This window comes from Hemitrygon akajei, chromosome 12, assembly GCF_048418815.1.
Source record: "Hemitrygon akajei chromosome 12, sHemAka1.3, whole genome shotgun sequence".
Classification (NCBI taxonomy): domain Eukaryota; kingdom Metazoa; phylum Chordata; class Chondrichthyes; order Myliobatiformes; family Dasyatidae; genus Hemitrygon; species Hemitrygon akajei.
The window spans coordinates 82175208-82192312 of record NC_133135.1 but is presented as its reverse complement, the minus strand read 5'-3'; the positions used below and the strand labels follow the sequence as shown (position 1 = coordinate 82192312).

The 17105-nt window shown below is 42.0% G+C and overlaps 1 long non-coding RNA gene across 1 annotated transcript; it reads left to right on the top strand.

Annotated features, from left to right (window-relative positions):
* The first annotated feature begins 10459 nt into the window (after positions 1 to 10459).
* On the top strand, positions 10460 to 16089 carry LOC140736607 (uncharacterized). The gene is made up of 3 exons (XR_012100984.1): positions 10460 to 10640; positions 13429 to 13512; positions 15827 to 16089. It is a non-coding gene; the product is annotated as an uncharacterized lncRNA (long non-coding RNA).
* Positions 16090 to 17105: the final 1016 nt, after the last annotated feature.

The following is a 17105-nucleotide window of genomic DNA, read 5'->3' as shown; positions in this document are numbered from 1 at the left end:
TGGTGGCAAATACTGATTTTATGTCATACTCAAAATTTTTTGAAAGCACTGGAGTGCTTTCAATATATCACATATTGTGATATGTCTTCGAAACATCACAATATCATGTTTTGCGGTTTGTGGCACTGATAAATACAAGGACATTTTCTATATCTTTAGCACATTATAAATACTACTATTGCTTTCCTTTTCTCAGTATGATTGAATCGTTCGTTCTGCTTGTGTCCTCTCAGAATCTTGAAATCTCATTTGCTTTCAGGAATGATCTCCATACCCTTCATGTATAGAGCAAATGGCTGCAATTCTCATTATTAGCAAGAAATTTCTTTACCCAAGTTTGACCAAGCTAGAAGGTGTCATGGGGTTGAGGCACACTCGAGTTCTCCACAGCCATTCCCTCCCAATTATATGTCAATATGTCATCACTGGGTTCTGTCCTGCTAGTTTGCAAGCACAAGCTCAGAAATGGAGCAGATGGAGTCTGAAACATTGTCCGTGACATGATTCTTGTCTGGTCTGTGAGTTCTTCCAATTTATTCACAAGGAAGACTTCACAGAGTCAGTCGTGTGGAGTGAGCTTCATTCATGCCTGACCTGAATGCAGTGTAATGCTAATTGCTCCTTTTGTTTTTATTCTCCTTATAACATTTTGTGGTAGTTTTGATACAAAGATTCAAAGAATGTATGTGTAACAGCTTTGTAGCGCTGGTCTTACTTCATGTGACTTGTCACCGCACCCTATGAGAAAATGAAATTGCATATTACTATACTAGGTGCTATTAGGCCATCAGGAGCTCCAGGTATCAGAAGGAGGCAGTGAACAGAAAACACACACTTCTGGAGGTAAGTTTGTTTACAAAAATAGCAATATATACAAAATATTAACTTGAATAAGAAAAATACAAAATTCTAACATTCTCAAAATGCTGGTGGAACACAGCACGCCAGGCAGCATCTATAAGGAGACGCACTGTCCTGGCGAAGGGTCTCGGCCCGAAACGTCGACAGTGCTTCTCCTTATAGATGCTGCCTGGCCTGCTGTGTTCCACCAGCATTTTGTGTGTGTTGTTTGAATTTCCAGCATCTGTAGATTTCCTCGTGTTTGTTCGTAATTCCAACATTCTGTTTAGATTCCAAATCTCTGATACCAAACAAAAACCAAATTCCTTTTTAGTTAGAATCAGTGAGATTCATTGGAAAAACTTTTATTACTCCAATTTCTCTATCTAATTAGATCTAGTGTTATTCCCTATATGAAAGTTTACAGACAAAAATTGCCTTCCTATTTATCCCTAGTTACTTAGAAAACTAATAGAATTCCTATTCTTAAGTATTGAATTGAATTGACTTTATTTCTTACATTCTTCACATACAGGAGGAGTAAAAATCTTTATATTACATTTCCGTCTGAATGTGCAATGTGCAAATTATAGAAATTTGTAATAAATAGTATTTACAATAAGACATACACCAAAACAGTCAATATTGCTTAGAAATACAATTGGTGGAAGAAGCTGTCCCAGAGCCTGTTAGTCCTGGTTTTAATGCTACAGTACCATTTCCTGGATGGTAGCATCTGGAACAGTTTGTGGTTGGAATGACTTGGATCCCTAATGATCCTTTTTACACACCTTTTGCTGTAAATGTCCTGAACAGTGGGAAGTTCACATCCACAGACGCGCTGGACTGTCCGCACCACTCTCCATAGCGTCCTGCGATTGGGGGAAGTACAGTTCTCATACCAGGCAGTGATCCAGCCAGTCAGGATGCTCTCAATTGTGCCCCTGTAGAAAGAGACACTGTTGTGCTTTTTTCACCACACAGCCGGTATGTACAGACCAAGTGAGATCCTTGGTGATGTGTATACCGAGGAACTTGAAGTTGCTCACCCTCTCTACCCAGATCTATTGATGTCAATAGGGGTGAGCCCGTCTCCGTTCCTCCTGTAGTCCACAACCAGCTCCTTTGTTTTTGCGACATTGAGGGAGAGGTTGTTTTCTTGACACCACTGTGTCACGGTGATGACTTTTTCTCTGTAGGCTGCCCCGTTATTATTTGAGATAAGGCCAATCAATGTAGTATCATCTGCAAATTTAATTAGCAGAATGGAGCTGTGCGTGGTGACACAGTCATGGGTATACAGAGAGTAAAGAAGGGGGCATAGGACTCAACCCTGGGGAACTCCTGTGTTGAGGGTCAGAGGGGCAGAGGTGAGGGAGTCCACTTTTACCAACTGCTGGTAATCTGACAAGAAGTCCAGGATCCAGCTGCACAAGGCAGGGTGAAGATCGAAGTCTCTGAGCTTCTTGTCAAGCCTGGAGGGAATTATGGTGTTGAACGTTGAACTGTAGTCCAGTATTCTCACATAAGCATCCCTCCTCTCCAGATGTGTAAGGACGGTGTGTAGAGCTGAGGGTATTGTGTCATCCGCCAATTGGTTGCACAGTAGGTGAATTGTAGGGGGTCCAGTGTGGGTGATAGCAAGCTGCAGTTGTAGTCCTTGACGAGCCTCTCAAATCATTTGCTCATTATTGAGGAGAGTGCGACTGGACACCAGTCGTTCAGACATGTTATCTTAGTCTTTTTAGGTACAGAGACAATGGTGGAAACTTTGAAGCATGAGGGCACTCTACACTGGCAGAGGGAGTGATTAAAAATGTCTACAAACACACCAGCCAGTTGTGCCGTGCCCAGTCTGAGTACCCGCCTTGGGATGCCGTCCCGTCCCGCAGCCTTGCGACTGTCCACTCGGAAACACCTGCGTACTTCAGCCTGAAGGATGATCAAGGTGCCAAGGTGCATTGACAGCTCTCCTCGGGGGCTCAGTGTCAGCAACATAGAACCGAGCGTAAAAAAGATTTTGCTCATCGGGGGAGAAGCAACGATGTCGGCAGCTGCACTGCGTTTACCTTTGAAGTCTGCGATGGTGCGCAGACCGTGTGTGTGTTGTGGGTGGAGAGTTGCGTCTGGATCTTGTCCCTGTATTCGCTGCCTTGATGACTTTGTGTAGATCATAGCCGCGTTTCTTGAGTTCCCGGTGGTCACGGCTGATGAAAGCTCTGTCTCGCACGGTGAGTGCAACGCGTGGAACTGTTGATCCAGGCTTTCTGGTTTGGATGGACCCAGACCGATTCTTGAGGGGCAACGTCCTCGATTCACTTCCAGATAAAGTTTGTGACCCCTTCTGTGGACTCAGAGACATCCTCATCACAAAAGACATTCCAGTTGATGTCATCGAAGCAGTCCTGTAACATGAAGACGGATTGGTTGGACCAAAAATGGTAAGTTTTAACTATGGCCGCTTCTTGTTGCAGCTTCTGCCGGTGGACGGGCAGTAAAAGAATGTGGGACTGAGCAGACTTCTTGTGGTGAACTACATATACCTGTCTGGACACGCCCCCCTGCTGACTGCTCCTGTGGCTCCGCCCACTGACCGTGGCTCCTCCCACAGACCCCAGTATAAAGGCGATTGGAGCCTGAGCTCAGCCCTTAGTCTCCAGGATGTAGTGTGGTGGTCAATTGCTGCTTGTTCTTTCTTCCAGCCAATAAAAGCCGATATCTCGCCTCAGGTCTCAGAGAGTTATTGATGGTGCATCACTTCTTAAGCAGCGGTCGGAGGAGCACTTTGTAAGTGGCAGAGTAGCAGTGGCCGAGTATGCTGTCTCCCCATGTAATCACCCGGATATGTTGACAAAATTCGAGGACACTTCAGTCAACGACGCTCGATTAAAGTTTCCAGTGACGATGAAAGCAGTCTCCATGAAAATATTATGAGTATTATGGAAAACGTCAATTTCAGTTTAGATCAGTATATCCACAAATTCAAATTCAATCCCAATTATACATACATACATATATATACAGATTAACTCCTTTTATGCCAAATCTCCAACAACTTAACTTTTAAACAAAATAAGTCTCATTTACTTATCAAAGTCTTTGCAAAAATGATCAGTTCTTGCAGAAACTTTAATTCAGATCCTTTGAATAAAAAATAAACTGTTGCATTCAACTGTACTAAATCCTCTATGTCATGAAACATCTCGTTTCGGCACTGGTTCTGCATCTTGGGTGGCTCGCCATCTTGTTTCTTGGTTTGTTGGATGAAATAGTTGCTCATCCATAGAAAGTGGATTCACAAAACTTGGACAAAAAAAAATGACCAAATCCCTTGCTGTGATTTAACAAAACTAATTCCTATTTGCACAGTAGAGATCTTGGACGCTTGTCTCTGCCGCTGTAGCCACTGTTTGTTATAGCCATGATGCACCATCAATAACTCTAGGAGACTAAAAGTGAACGATAAGCTTTTATTAACAGCGAAAAGGGAGCACGACATGTCGAAGACTGAGGGAGGAGCAGTGCCACAATCGACTTTATACAGGGGTCTGTGAGAGGAGCCACAGAAGCAGTCAGCAGCAGTCAGCAGAGGGGCGTGTCCAGACAGGTATACATAGTTTACTACAAGCCATAGCTTCAATAGATCATTTATCGATATTGTTTCTCTCCAGGAGTTTCACCCTGAGGTTTCAAGTAAGTAGGATAGAGATACTCTTTATTAATTCCACTTTTAACAGTTTATATATTTAGTCTCTAATAGTTTGCTCTGTTTCTCTAACTTGCCCATGCCTCATTCTCGCATAGCTTCCCCCCTCCCCCCACCACAGTTCTCTTTTTTTTAATTTGGTAAACCTCATTTTCATCCCTCCACAGGTGGAGCTTTCTAACATTACATCCTTGGGTTTAATCAACATATGCAGTGTACAACCCTGAGATTTGTCTTCCCAAAGTCATCCACGAAACAAGGAGAACCTCGACACCTATTGTTCAAAGAAAAAATTCAAATCCCCAATGCATAAAGAACAAATCACATAAGTAGTTCAACAAGGCAAGCAAAAAACACAGAACATAAAACATCAAACCACAAGTCATCGAAACAGTCTGAAATATTGAGATTCATTCAGTTCGAGTGAGTTCGAGAGCAACACAAGCACCTTCCTCCATGAGAAGAGAGAGAGAGAGAGAGAGAGAGAGAGAGAGAGAGATCGAGGGGGGGTGGGGGGGGGAGAGAGAGAGAGAGATAGAGAGAGAGACCGGGGGGGGGGGGCAGAGAGAGAGAGAGAGAAATGAGGGAGAGAGAAACACAGACAGGAAGAAGAAGAACAGGCATCTTCTTCCAAGAGAGGTGGGGGAGGAGAGAGAGAGACATTGACACTGACTAGTCACAGGTGAGTGGTTTTCCACTTTCAAAGAACAGTTATACTATTCTCATTGTGGTAAATTGGAAACTAGATCCAGTGAAAAAAGACAGTTTCAGTTCTCACTAGTGAGGCAGTTGTGCTTTCTAGCAAACAGCTAACAGTTGTATGATCTGTCATTGATATCAGCTTTTCACGCTAGTTAATTAAATTCTACTTCTCAGGAACCCATGCTGGCATTTGAACTCCTGCTCATTTATTAACATAGGCTTCTGAATTCCTCATTTACTCATATAATCACTGCGCAAATTAGGAACCTGCAAAGGTCATTTTGATGCTCTATGCCCATTGATACCAGGCCTGGGATGATAAAGAATGCTGCCTAAGTCATGACTGTGGGATGCTGAGAAAAAACAGGTAAGGGTTGAATTTAATGATAAAAATCTGTGGGCAAAATACAAACTGAAGGTCTCACGGTCTGTTTGGTTTATCGTTACATGCAGTTCACCATACATTTGGACTTTCTGTAGAATCTTATCATTCAGCTAACATCTCCCAGAGCCTAAACTGGCCCTTCATTCTTCTAAAAGACCTAGGGTTACCTCTTAAAGAGTGCAAATGACTTAAATGCAAAGTAAAATTACTCAGCCAAATAAGTCTGTTTAAAAAGTAAAGCAAAGCAGAAGTTTAAGCTGTTGGAAATATGGAATACAATAAGTGCCTCCACCTTTATATTCAGGCATCTTCCCCCTTCTTTCTCAGTCCTGAAGATGGGTCTTGGCCCAAAACTTTGACCGTTTACTCTTTTCCATAGATGCTGCCTGACCTGCTGAGTTTCTCCAGCATTTTGTGTCTGTTGCTTTGGATACTACAATTCTCAGTAATGAAATCCCTCTTCTACATTATCCCAGCCATCTAACTGAGCATGCCATCTAATGCCTTGCAAGGTTCCTTGGAATAATTTGGTAGCTCTCTCAGATCTCCACCTTCGGTTAAATGATGAAATGCTGCAAGCAAAAGTTTTGGGAAATAAACTGGAATATTCTTGAGAATATAGCTGAAAACACATTCTGTATCTGGTAAAGAAAAAGAAAACTTACACTGAGCTTTATCTCCAACAATAATGCATGGGCTTGATTTGCTATCAACAATATTCACCTTGCAACGAGCATTTGACTTTGAAACGTGCACTTGTTTGGTTAATAAAAACTGAAATGGTGATTTTTATCACTGTAAATCCATTATGAGTATTAAGCTTTAGAAGGTTTTCATCTTCCACATTTCCATACATTTACAACCATTTACCGAATTGCTCAAAGCTGGGAGAAGGGCCGAAGGACTTGCACTTCCACAGCTTTGATCACAAAGACCTCCTGAAGCACTTTATTACCATGAAATACTGCAGGCACATCATTATTCAGCAAGCTGCTGGAAGAAACAATGATAAACATTGGCCAAGACACAAGGGAGAACGTGCCTGCTCTTCTTGGAAATGGTGCAAAAGAAGCGAGGCTCAGTGATAACATTTAACCTTATTTCAGCTGCTAATGAAGCGGATACGTTAACTTGTGCAGTATGTAGCTAAAGATACAAAAGGAGCCATGCTGTTGTTCCATTCTGATTGCACCATAGAAGTGACCATAAGCTATAGGAGCAAAATTAGGCCATTTGGCCCATCGAGTCTGTTCCACCATTTCATCAAAAGGGTGTATTCTCTTTCGGCAGCTAAGGACACAGGCCTGCAAGAAGTGAACAGCACAGTGATGCAGCTAGTAGAGCCACTGCCTCACAGTACCAGATACCCAGTTTTAATCTTGACCTTGGCTGCTGTCCATGTGGAGTTTGCATGTTCTCCCTGTAACTATGTGTGTTTTCTCCAGGTGCTCTAGTTTCCTCCCATCTCCTAAAGATGTGCGATGGGTGGACAAATTGGCCACTGTAAATTGCTCTGATTGTGTCACCAAGTAGTAGTAACAGTGGAGAGATGTCAAAAGTAAAGTGACAATTTAAAAAAGGGGAGTAACATAGAATTAGTGTAAATGTAGGGGTTCCCAACCTTTTTCATACCATGGACCAGTGCCATTAAGAACTGGGAAACCTTGTGTAAATGGGTGTTTGATGATTGGTAATGACTGGATGGGCTGAAAGACCTGTTTCTGTGCCATATCTTTTAATGACTATAACTCCAAGTGGTCATCAGGATACTTAGCAGGAACATGTTTACAGATTGAAACTAAAAGCAGAAGACGGTAACAATGAATACCCTCAAAGAGTCTATTAGGTTAGGGGTAGTCAAGTACAAAAAAAAGAGAACTTGGATCACATGACACATTTCATGCCCTAACTCTATTTTTTTAATTGTGAACACTCTTGAAATGAGACAGTCAATTTGTGCACAGTCATTGATGATAGGCAAGCCAGCCTTTCTTAGTAATGCTGTGGTGACCACTTAACTCTTGAAATACTTACTTTATATGATTAGGAATAGTCAGTGTGGCTTTGTGAAAGGCAGGTCATGCCTTACGAGACTGACTGAATTTTTTGAGGATGTGACTAAACACATTGATGAAGGTAGAGCAGGAGATGTAGTGTATATGGATTTCAGCAAGGCATTTGATAAGGTATCCCATGCAAGGCTTATTGAGAAAGTAAGGAGGCATGGGATCCAAGGGGACATTGCTTTGTGGATCCAGAATTGGCTTGCCCACAGAAGGAAAACAGTGGTTGTAGACGGGTCATATTCTGCATGGAGGTTGTTCACCAGTGGTGTGCCTTAGGGATCTGTTCTGGGACCCCTACTCTTCGCGATTTTTAGAAATAACCTGGATGAGGAAGTGGAGGGATGGGTTAACAAATTTGCTGATGACACAAAGGTTGGGGATTTTGTGGATAGTGTGGAGGGCTGTCAGAGGTTACAGCGGGACATCGATAGGATGCAAAACTGGGCTGAGAAGTGGCAGATGGAGTTCAACCCAGATAAGTGTGAGGTGGTTCATTTTCGTAGGTCAAATATGATGGCAGAATATAGCATTAATGGTAAGACTCTGGCAGTGTGGAGGATCAGAGGGATCTTGGGGTCTGAGTCCATAGGACACTCAAAGTTGCTATGCAGGTTGACTCTGTGGTTAAGAAGGCATATGGTGCATTGGCCTTCATCAACTGTGGGATTGAGTTTAAGATCCAAGAGGTAGTGTTGCAGCTATATAGGACCCTGGTCAGACCCCACTTGGAGTACTGTGCTCAATTCTGGTCGCCTCACTACAGGAAGGACGTGGAAACCATAGAAAGGGTGCAGAGGAGATTTACAAGGATTTTGCCTGGATTGGGGAGCATACCTTATGAGAATAAGTTGAGTGAACTCAGCCTTTTCTCCTTGGAGTGATGGAGGATGAGAGGAGACCTGATAGAGGTGTACAAGATAATGAGAGGCATTGATTGTGTGGATGGTCAGAGGCTTTTTGCCAGGTTTGAAATAGCTAGCATGAGAGGGCATAGTTTTAAGGTGCTTGAAAGTAAGTAAAGAGGAGATGTCAGGGGTAAGTTTTTTATACAGAGAGTGGTGAGTGCATGGAATGGGCTGCCGGCAGCGGTGGTGGAGGTGGATATGATAGGGTGTTTTAAGAGACTCCTGGATAGGTACATGGGGCTTAGAAAAACAGAGGGCTCTGGATAAGCCTAGGTAGTTCTAAGGTCAGGACATATTCGGCACAGTTTTGTGGGCTGACGGGCCTGTATTGTTTCTACTGAAATAGGATTTTTTGCAGGCAAATCCCTGAAATATCAGCCCATCAAAAAGATTGAGATTTGCCGCGACATCTGGCTGTGCACTTAAAAGTACATCTGTTTGGATAGAAGGGGCATCCTTGCTGGTATTGCGATCTGTCCAGTTATGACTGACCACCTGTAACTCTGCACTACATGGATCAGCGCTGCCGTGAATCAAGGATGGAATCAGCAGAGTGACAAGCTGTTGTATGTGAGTTTCTGGAAAAGAAAAGCACATCAGCTCCTCAGAGTGCAGCTCTCATGACCTCCTGAGAACAGCTGGATGGTATCACCCTTTCAGAGTGACTGGAAACAGCGTGTGTTGTAAAAGCTGCAATTACTTCGACTGTGACCAGCAAGTAATTAGCTGTTGCTGAGGATGACTCAAGGAACCCATTCAGCTCATAACAGATGTCTGAGCATGGGTTTCTGGTAAGAAAGAACAAAAACAGACTCCTTACCAGGGAAGGTTGACCTGTTCATCTTTAAACTGTGCATAAATCTTCTACAAGTGTTACTCTCTCTTCTGTGACTTGCTGTGTGTTCTGTCCCATAAAGACAAAAAATGGGATGTTTTCATATCTTAGTGACACCTCGTACTCTTGCAAAAACTGTAACTTTGGTAAGATTGACCAGGATATACAGTGTGTTATATACAAATCTTCAACCACTTTATTCATGATCAGATCTGTTTCTTGTTAGTCATCTAAACAATGCAGTCAACCAAAGCTTGACTGGAAAACACAGAACTGTAATAGTCACTTATTACAGTAACCCTAAATAAGTCAAAAAGATCACAGAAATTTAGCCCTCCAGAAAATGCTGCAACCAGTTTCCTGAAAGTGGCGATAACTAATTTTCAATGACATCACAAGATGATCAAATGGCGCACAAAAACTACAAATACCTAAAGGTTAACATTGGACGGACAATTGGTGGGTCAGTTTAAGCTTTTCAATAAATATTATTGGAATCATAATCCCAGCTATCCCTCATTCCTTCTTGCCCACGCATTCCATTCCATCTTCTGATTTCCTTCTTCCCTTCTCTCCCCACAATTCTCTATGCGCAGAGTTTGCTCTCCTCACCCACAGAATGTGATCATAATTTCTGTTGCAACACCGAAGAGCAGATCTATCAGTATGATCCTGACCCTTACCCCAGCTGGTCACTCCAATGTGGCCCTTCTCAGGGTCATCTTCTCCCAGCAAAGCAGTAAGGTTGAGCGAACAGCAAGCAACTGGCTGCATTCATAGAACGTCTTTGACTGCTACCAAGTCCCCTCTCCCAGAGTCACCATTCCTCATGCTCGTAAAGTAACAATACAAGCCTGTTAAAGAATAAAGCACACTGTTAAATAAAGCTTAGAAATAATTTAGTGCACTAAAGTGCAATAGAAATATGATTAAAATAGCTCAAATTGATCATTTTAATTAATCACTTGCATCTCTGCCACCAGACTATTTCTCCCATCCACTTGAAGGGAATCTGCTTAAGAAGTGAGGATCTTGCTGAAGATCTCCTGGCCCTGTTGGTCCCAGTGACAGGTGCTGGCTGAAACAGGATGACAGACTGCACCAATCCCAGCGCTGAGAACCAGGAGTTGTGCAGGACAGAAGACATGACCCTGTGCTGCTGGGAAAACACATACACACAACTGCTGAGAATATATCCTTTGTGAGTCAAATAGCAAATGGTGATCCTGTAATCAGTTCAATGATATTTGACCTGAACTGTAGTGGTGTTATTATAGATGACACCAGAATACAATGGTTGGTGGTCCTGCCACACAGCTCCAGAACTTTGCTCCTAAATGTGGTCACTTTGTGTGTGGGGTTTAGTATGTTCTTCTGGAGTCTGGTTGCTCAGATTTTCTCCCAAATGTCAAAAACCAGCTGGTTGTTAGGTTTATTAGTCACAGTAGCTTGTAAATTCTATGGGTACGTGGGTGTCAGGAGTGTTACAGGTATCAGCCCTGAACAATAATGATCAGTTTGCAGAGAGAGACTCCGTATTAACTGACAAATATCTCCCTTGGTTCCAATAAGAACAAACAAAATGAATTAACAAAACTGAGTACCTGAGCGCACACTCACTAGGTTTCTCTGACCTCCTTAAAGAGTAAGGTAATACCCGGGAATAGGAGTCTATTCCGGCCAAGCATTCCTCTTGGTCCCAATGTTTCTGACATGGGAGTCACCTACTTCTGCGATAGATGGTCTCCAGAGTTGTCGATGCTTGTACTTGCAAAATCCTCAATTCTTATCCATTTCCTTATCAGATCAATCTGTTATGATTCCATTTTGTTGACTCAGGCTTACCTAACTGATCTATGTCAACTCTGCACTGGATTTGGCACAAGGCTACGAAGTTGTATTACTTGATGGTTCTTAGCCCAAACTTGTGCTTCAGGCTAGTCAGGTGAGAAAGATGTCTCCTTTCTACCTTCCAACTCAGACCAGTTCAAACCAGTTTAGTCAGGTCACCCAAACACTTCAGGCTTCTATAACTCTGCCATTTTTACATTACAGAATAAGCAGCTTCTTATTTGGAAAAGGCCTCAATTTCAGGAGATCATCAGCGGGAAACTCATTGTGTTCACATTCAGTTGCTCTGATTGAGCCATTCATGAGCAAGAACCAGATCACATGAGAGTGTTTGCAAGAGCCATCTCACAAAATGGCAGACTCTATTCCTTCAACCATACAGTAAGAACAAAGGCAAAACACACAAAATACTGGAGGAACTCAGCAGGTCAATCAGCATCTATGGAAATTGAATAAACAACTGATGTTTTGGTCTGAGACCCTTCTTCAGGACTGGCATTTACTCTGTCTACTTCCACCATTCTTGTCTCATTCCTGTTTGCTGATTTTTAGATTTTAGTTTTTTTTCTGGATAACAAGAGAACTGGTGGGGAGGGTAGTTGATGAGGATGTGAGAGGAAGACTGCACTAGGATTTATTGCTGAAGGGTGTTTGATAGTCATAGCAGACTGCGTGGGCTGAAGGCCCTGATTCCTAGCTCCATGACTCTATAATCTATTCAACTCTCTGCAACAGGAGTGAAAGTAAACTGCTATGGGACTGTTTGACCAGCAAGCGTATTCCCTCCAACAGTTCAGCACCTGTGCAGTTTTGTATTGCAGTGTTATCTCTGGAATGGCCCTCGAACCCAGAAACTCTGCAAAATTAACGATGGAACCACAAGCTAGGGCTGGCTGATTGGATCAATAAAAGAAGCAAAAGAAAACAGACGAAGGGTCTCGGCCCGAAACGTCGACAGTGCTTCTCCCTATAGATGCTGCCTGGCCTGCTGCGTTCCACCAGCATTTTGTGTGTGTTAAAAGAAAACAGAAGCAGGACTAAGCCACTCAGTGCTTTAAGCTTATCCTGCCATTCAGTATGACCAGGGCTGATCTGCACCATACCTTGACTCATTGTCTCTGCCAGTTCCCCATTACCCTCTACATTTTGATCTTGCAATAATTGATTTACATCTTCTATAAATGCCTCCAGCGATCTAACCTCTTCAACCCAATCTAGAGATCTACCACCCACTGTGGTAGTAACACTACTACCATAAGTAATTACAAAGTACATTACAAACTACAGGATATAGCAAAGTTAAGTCAAACCAGAATATTTGCCCACACACCTGTGAATAATTTTTAAATCATTGTCTTCCTCACTGTTCATATCATAGCATGCTGTGACAACATAGACAACGTTGGCCCTGCCTTGGCCTTCAAGTTCACTTTGTGACAGCGCTGATTGGCAGCCGGTGAAATCCTGTTGCCAGGACTACTTATGGGGGAGTGGTGGGGGGCCTGAAAATGAGACCACTTTATAGGGAGGCAGCAAAGAAAGCAAAGTGAAGAAGCACTGCACTGGGCAACCAGGCATTAGAAGTGGGAAGGTAGGGTATTGGAGTATTGGGGCTTAGGCTAGAGGTAGTGAAGTTGATGGAGGAGGGAGTACCAGAGGACTGGGTAAAACTCACTGCTGAATAAGGGATTTCCTGTTTAGGACAAAAATGAGGAGTATTATTGTCTCTCAAATGGTCATGACTCTTTGGAATTCTCTACCTCGGAGTGTGGTGAAGGCTGCATGTATGTACAATGCATCTATATGGGAAGTGTGTGTGTGTGTGTGTGTGTGTGTGTGTGTGTGTGTGTGTGTGTGTGTGTGTGTGTGTGTGTGTGTGTGTGTGTGTGTGTGTGTGTGTGTGTGTGTGTGTGTGTGTGTGTGTGTGTGTGCGTGCGCGTGCAAATCATATATACATGGTTGAAGAACACAGCTTTTGGTCTGCAGGAAGTCAAGGGTCATGGCAGAAAGCAACACAATAGGGCTGAGGCCAAGATCAGATCAGCAAAGACCTTATTGAATAGCAGATCTAACAGGAGAAGTTGAATGGCCCATTTCTGTTCCTACTTCTTAAGACCTGATATTTTCTTTCCCAATAGAACTCAAGTGGTGGAAGCACTCTCAAAAGGAAGCAACTTCATAACCTGATCCAATGGCTTTAGAATGCAGAATAAAGAAACTTTGTAAGTATTCTTGGATTCAACCCTTTGTATTACCCCTTAATCTCACTTTCATGATTCCTATTTAAAATTCATTACAAATTAATGTTAATTAATTAATGTAATGTTAATTCATTACAAATTACAAATTAAAGCTGTTGCTCCAAAGTGATTTCATTGACATTGTCGCAAGCTTTGCTTGTAAAAGCATGCAACTTCTATAAATAAGTCTGCTTCAGTCATTCATTCCATTTAGAGCAGAATTTTCATAATTTCCTCTTCAAGAAGGAAGACATACCCTGCCCTAATTATAAATGCTGTACCTCAAGGCATATAAAAGTATAAATTTAGGTGGAATCAGATGGCAGTCACAAAATATTGTGGTTCTCTAAAGGGGGGAGCATTGGAGGGAAAATCCATACCTGAGAGGGAACTGTCAGACCAGATGGCATATACGCTGTTCTCTTTATTACATGGAATGTACAACAGAAGAACAGGACTGTTGGCATACGGATTCATGCCAGTGTTTAAACTCCTTATGAACTTTCTCCTGTTCCACTTACTCCCATCCTGTCTTTCCATTCTCACCCAGAGAGCTGTGGATGCAATACAGCACATCACGGAAACTGGCCTCTCCAATGGGTTTTGTCTATCCTTCTTGCTGCTTCAGTAAAGCACCCAGTGTAATCAAAGACCCCACTAAACACAGGTCCTCTCTCCTCTGCACCCCCCCCCCCATCGAATAGAAGATACAAAAACCTGAATGCATGTACCCACCAGGCTTAAAGACAGCTGTTATAAGATTACTAAATGGTTTGCTAGTATGATAAGCGAGTCTCTTGATTGCACAATCTACCTCATTATTGTTATCTGCACTGCACATTCTCTGTTTCTGCTACAATTTATTCTGTATTCTGTTATTGTTTTACATTGTACTACCTCGATGCACTGTTGAAATGATCTGTATAAAGGGTAAGCTTTTCACTGTAACTTGCTACATGTGATGTTAATAAACCAATTCCATTTCACTCTTCCTTCAATGTAGCTATGACATTCACCTAAGTTAGTCCATTTGCTATTGACACAATAGCCAAACAAAATTCACTGGCCTGTCCTTGACTGCCATGGAATGAGTAGCCATTTCAGGGTCAACTGCCTTGGGAGGTTTGGAGATCAGAAAGCTGCAGATGCTAGAAAGCTGAAGCCAATGAAGAGAATGCCAGAAACACACATCAGATCAGGCCACATCTGTAGAAAGAGAAACGGCATTATTTTTTCAAGTTGATGACTCTTTCCAACATAGTCTGTTTTTAATTAGTGGATCTGAAGCCACACATAGGCTAGAATGAGTAGGAAAGACCAACATCCTTCTGCAAAGGACATCGGTGAACCAGATAGATTCTTGCAATGTGTTTATCACTGTTCATGATTTTTAAAAAGTTCTTATTATTTTTTAGATATTATTTCATTATTTTTGAAGCAGTTATTTTAGACTCAGTGGTATTAATTGAATTTGTACAATAGCTGAGATGGGATTTGAACTCAATTCCCTGGATTATTTTCCCACACACTCTGAATTACCAGACCATTAATTTAATCACTATGCCTCTTCTGCACCTGTATTACTTGCCACTAATATGGCATTTGGTAGGAATAAAAGAAATTAAAAACAGAAAGTGCAGAAACACTTAATCAGCTAGCAAGAGTGGGAACAGAATTAGAGTTAATTCTTCAGGTGCATGAAAGGTTATTTCGGATTTCCAGTATCTTTAATTTTAGGCTTTCTGGACACATTAAAGGATCCTGGTACATTGCCAACTCATGATGAGTAGGCACATATGGAACAGCAGAGAGAAGTTAAACAGGTAGCAGTTATTGTAATGAAAACTTCAGAAGGCATAGAATAAAACCCAGAATTATTGATCATCAGATAATGGAACTTGGCAAGCTTTGCATGGAGAATCAATGAAAAGTAGCTCAGACACTGTAGCATTATACACCTCTCATTCTCCTTGTTTGTAGGCAAGTGTATTTATTCCACATAAAGATTGGCATCCCTCCTACTTCAGGTCCTACTGTCAATCTGTGGGCTCTCCCCACAGACTCTATTATCTTATTGCTGACTTTATTTGCATTGGAAGTCACCCAGGACTGGTGATAGCGATGTGAACTATTGGAGCTGGTCAGGCTGCCATCTCTAGTTGAACGCAGTCCTGGAGGTTTCACCACAGGGCCTGCAACTTCCTATCACCTCCACTGTGTCCCATTCCCAATGTAAAAAACTGACACAACTGTTCAAAACAAAACATTAATACGATTTTCCTTTTTGGTGTTGCAGGTTCAAGGGATTAATGGAAATTACACTGCTTCCAATCTGATGCAACGCATTTGTTTTCACCATGTGGTCTCCCCTGCAATGGAGAGATGGATGATTGCTCTGGAGATCACCCATGCCTGGTACCAAGGATGACCCTGAGCTTCCTGTTGCATGCCACTTGAACTCAACATCTCATTCCCTTTCCTTCCTTTTTGTCTGCAGCCTCCTCTACTTCCACAGCGAAGCCAAACTTAAACAAGGAAAACAGCTCCTTATCTCCTGTCTAGGCATTTTGCAACACTCTGAAATGAACACTGAATTTGCCCGTTTCCAGTAAACTGCTCTCTCTTCATGCTTGTGCCCCATTCTCACACAGGTTCTTTAATATTCAGTGTTCATGCTCATTACCAAGTTATCTGTTTTAGCCTTGTAGATTAAAGTAGGCTTTAATCTTCAAGCTCACCCTAACTCACCATCCCACCACTGAATGTGTAGGCGATAATGGACCAGTGTTTTTGACTGCTGAGTGTCATCCATGCAGAATTTACACAGGATTAGCAACAGGGACTGTATTTTAATCCAACAGAAACTTATAGCATTTAATATTTACAAAATTTGCCACCTTTTCCTTGAAGAAATTTGCTAGAAATCCATCTCCTCCAGTGAATTAAGCACCAGCCCACTTTGTGAAATATGTGGATGCTAACAGCACAGTATCATCCAATTGTTCTTGAGTAAGTCACAATAAATATTAGTCTCATCAGCATATTCTCATCTGCCTCGTTGGACACAGAAATATTTTGTCATTGCCTTGTGCTGTGCAAACATTGGATTCATCTTCATTGCATAAGTCATGACAAGCTTATATCAACCAGACTTTTGATGTATTGATGAAAGGAACTCTTTGTTTCACTAAGGCCCAGCCCATTATCTCTTAAAATTATGGGTAAATCATAAAAGTTTTTTTCCCTTAATATGTTGCAGTAATATGCAACCCTTCACTCCCCCCCAAAAAAGATGCTAAAGTTTCAATTGAAAACTTCAAGACTAAATTGGATAGATTTTAGCCGAAGTTAGGTGTTGAAGATTGTCACACTAATGCAGACAAAATAAATCATTAAACTGAGATCTAGTGAGACAAAACAAATGCTTTCAGGCTTCAAGATTAAAGATTGTTTATTGCCATTCTTCAGTGCACGAGTGTAAAGAATTAAATGGTTCTTACTCTGGATCTGATCCAGCTTAAAAAACACAATAAATATAAAAGCAATCCTATAAACACGATCTACAAGTAACTGTT